Source organism: Euphorbia lathyris, chromosome 6, assembly GCF_963576675.1.
Source record: "Euphorbia lathyris chromosome 6, ddEupLath1.1, whole genome shotgun sequence".
Classification (NCBI taxonomy): domain Eukaryota; kingdom Viridiplantae; phylum Streptophyta; class Magnoliopsida; order Malpighiales; family Euphorbiaceae; genus Euphorbia; species Euphorbia lathyris.
In genome coordinates, this window is record NC_088915.1 from 74,549,004 (window position 1) to 74,553,137 (window position 4,134).

Sequence of the window (4,134 nt, forward strand, 5' to 3'; positions counted from 1 at the left end):
GTTAGAATTGAGAATTTAATGAAGGTTCATACTAGGTAATATAGGATGTAATCACTACAACAAATCATCACTTGTGCCACGAAATATGCCACGAGAATTTAAAATTCGTGGCATATTTCCATTTAGCCACGGAAAAAATAGGTTCCACTACAAGCTTACGATCTCTTTATATATTTATGCCACAGGTAATATTTTTTTGTGGCAAAAGTACATTTATGCCACAAATTATGCCACGATAATATTGTTTCGTAGCTCAATCTATTTATGCCATGGAAGAAATTGGTTTCGTGGCATAAAATTACATATTAATAATAAAAATACTTAATAAATAATAGAAGTTATATAATTAAATATTTATTTAAAAAATTATTGTTTTATCTGTTCATATTCCATCTCTAATCGTGGTTCTCCATTGTGCTGCCATCTCTTCCTTCATCACACCACCACCATTCCTTTCTTATCCCAGTTCTCTATCTTTTACGCATCCTCGTTTCTCTAATGCTTTTTCTTTCTGTACTAGACTCTACCATTTTTCTTCTCTCGCACATCCATTTCTTTTCTCTTTATCTTCTCAAATATGCCGCTAAAATCTCTAGCATACGAATTTAACGACCATGATAGCTTGACCGACGACTTGCAGCTCACAGACTCTAATTGCAGTGACGACTTTGTGAAACGGAAGGTTGTTATTTTTAATCATATAAATTAATTAATTTTATTAGGGTTTTCAATTTCGAAATTGTTTCTATTTTTATTTGTTATGTGTTTTTTTGGGTTTTCATCTGCTAATTCAATTTCGCGAGAGTTAGCCTATAGATTAAAGGGTTGGTTAATTTTAGGAACATGAACTTGGTTTGAATTTTGTCAAATCTGGAATTTGATATTGTAACTGTGTTGCTTGAATTCACTTGTCGAGGGCCACTACCATAAGTTAATCTAATTCATTAATTGAAATACTGATCACGGTCCAATTTTTCATAGCTTTAAATTCTACCAATGGCATCAATACTCTGATGCAAAGCTTATCCTCATTTTGTCAACTATGGTAAGTCATAAAGGTACATGAGAAGGCATGAATTTGAAGACTTTGGCATGATTATATGGTTTCAAATCTTGATTTACATCTTAAATTTAGGATTTGAGTTAAACTTGTTTACGATTCAGGTATATAGAAGCTCATTATTTGTTTGGGGGTTATCATATACTCCTCATGGTTGTTCACAATTTTAAATTTCAGAGTTTCTCTTTGCCTCACACAACAGATCAGGCCGACAAGAGTGATTTCTCAAGGTGGAGGCAATGAAGTGACTTAACTCAATTGGATCGTCATCCCGTTAGTTCTGATCCTTCCCAGGTATTTTTAAATATTCATGGTTTTGCTAAAAAAAATTTCAGCCATACAATTTCAATTTTAGCATAGTCTTCATTTTGCTTTTGTTTATATGCTGGAGCAGCTATTCTTCATAATGGATTTTGATTAAGAAATTTGGGTTGAAAGAGCTCATATTATTTTTTATGTTTCAATGAATATAATTATATATATAGTACTTTAGTTTTTGAACAATATGAATATCATTGCAGAAACTTATATTCACTCCATTCTCTTGCTCTCACTTTGACTATGAATGAAGCATGTTTGACCTATATACTTCTATCATGCTTATGTTTTAGAAAATCTGCAATATCTTATTGTATCTTGCATTGTCTTAAACAACTATCATGGAAACGTTATCAGTTCAAAAATGGATCAGGATGACAATAAAGATTTAAACTAATTTTAATATAGGCAATCTATATTTCTGGTTTCAATTTGGACTATATTTCTTACCCAAATATGTGTTTGAAGCATGAGAAAATGCTAATATTGTCTCTTCTGATATTGATACAGTTTTCTCCACCTATGTTAACTCTGTTTTTCTTATCTAATATTTATGTTAACTTGTAGAATTCAGACCCGAGTTGTTTGAATGAATCTGTTGAGTTGTTTCAGTGATTAATTTGTTGGATTTTCGAGTTGAAATGAGTTTGACTTATTGTTAAATGGGCATGCTCTAATTTTGAAGGTTTTTAGTTCTTAGCTGGGTTTTTATCTCTCATTTCAGATGGCCCAAAATTGCCTAAAACTGGAGAAGAGAGTCGTCCTTCTTATTTGCTTGAGGAAAATCAGACGGCCCAAAATCGATGAGGAGTGCCGCCTCCTTCTTATCTACCTGAGGAAGCTATTATCTTTGTTCAAAAACATTGTTGGGAGAACTTACAAAGAAGACTGATGAGTATGATTTTGGTATACTTATGCTTGAAATAATTAGTGGGAGAAGTAGCAGTAAAGCAACATTAGGGGTTCATCAGTTGATTCTTGTTGAATGGGCATATTTTCAAGCTCACATGAGCGTTTTCAGGAAAATTCATGTTCCACTTACATGAAGTCATGAACTTGTTTTCTTTTTTTGAATTGGTCCACATCCTTTTGTAATTAATGTATAGAACTAATTATAAATTGTAGACTTGATTTTTTGTTTAATGATGGATGTTTATTTAATAAGTATTAATTTTTAGTTAAGAATCCTAAAATTTTAGCATTTGTTTATTCTTTTATTCTTAATGATTTTAATTTAGCTCTGTTGAAGGAAAAAGTTCATATAATAATAATAATATTAAAATTATAATAATTAAAAATTAATTCCCAAAATTAGATCTAGTTTGCCACGATCACAAATCGTGGCTAAGGTTTTTAGTTATGAGCATTTCATTTTTGCCACGGTTATGCTCGTGGCTAAACAAAGCTTCAAGCAACACAGGTTGCTATGTCTTGCCACAGATATTTAATTTTTGCCACTATTTTATCCGTGGCAAATGGATATGATTAGCCATGGATTTTCCGTGGCATAAAAATCAAGTTATGCCACGACCATTGTTTTTCCGTGGCAACTACCTAGCCACGTTCACTTGTGCCACGAGAGTACCTAACTTGAATTTCTGTGGCTAAACAATATAGCCACGGAAATATTATACTTGTGCCATGAATCTAACCGTGGCGCAAGTGATGATTTGTTGTAGTGAATGCAGGCTAGTTTTTCCTATATTTCCTATTCTTTTCCCTTTTCTTTGCCTATATAAAGGCCATTCTATTCATTGTAAATTCATTCGATTAATAACAATTCTCTCTGAGATATTTTCTCAATTCATCATTTCATGAATTTAAACATGGTATCAGAGCTTCAAGGTATTTAGGGCATTTTCTTTCATGGTGAAAAGAAAGAAAAGCTACGCTGAAGTTGTTGATCAATCAAATATATCTGAAGAAGAAGAAGAAGAAGAGGAAGAAGAAGAAGACGATCAAGAGTCACCAGAAATCGAAGCCAATCCACCGGAAATTGAAGATAGTTCAGAATCTGAGATGAATCGTGATCGTAATAATTCAGAAAATGAGAATCGGAATCGAAATCAGCCTGAATCGAATCATCACACAGATAATCCAGGTTTGATTTTGGTTCATTCACCTTTAATCGGAAGCAATTACTTGTCCTGGAAACGATCTATGCTTATAGCCCTAGCAGTTAAAAAACGAACTAATTTCGTTTTAAAGGATGATTTAGCACCTGAAAATGTTGAATCAACTGAGTATGAAACCTAGCTTCAAGGTGATAACCTTGTTTTTGCTTGGATAATCAATACTCTGGCTAAGGATTTAACAGAGACTTTTCTCTATGCTCCTACTGCTAGGGATTTATGGAAGGAACTGGAAGCGCGCTATGGTGAGAAGGATGGCCACCTGTACTTTCATTTGAGGAAGGAATTGAGTAATGTAGTTCAAGGAAACTCATCTGTTACAGTGTTCTACAACAAATTAAAGAGGCTATGGGATGAGATAGCTATTTTGAAGCCTACACCTAATTGTAGATGCAAGGAAGCCAGATCTCTGATTCAGAATTTATACGAAGAAGATACGCTTATGCAATTCTTATGTGGCTTGAATGTTGAGTATGAGCATGTTCGTAATCAGGTACTTCTTATGGATCCACCACCAGATTTGAATAAGGCTTGTTCAATGTTCGTGAGAATTGAAAAGCAGAAAGAAATCAGCGTTGTTGATGTTTCTAGCAATGATTTTGCAAATCTGTCTACAAGTTCAAA

General features: G+C 33.3%; 1 long non-coding RNA gene across 2 annotated transcripts; it reads left to right on the forward strand.

Annotated features, from left to right (window-relative positions):
• The first annotated feature begins 369 nt into the window (after window positions 1-369).
• On the forward strand, window positions 370-2,521 carry LOC136232216 (uncharacterized). 2 transcript variants are annotated; one of them, XR_010690405.1, is made up of 3 exons: window positions 370-682; window positions 1,238-1,354; window positions 2,103-2,521. It is a non-coding gene; the product is annotated as an uncharacterized lncRNA (long non-coding RNA). The 2 variants fall into 2 exon arrangements; XR_010690404.1 differs by having other exon boundaries at window positions 371-682; window positions 1,263-1,354.
• Window positions 2,522-4,134: the final 1,613 nt, after the last annotated feature.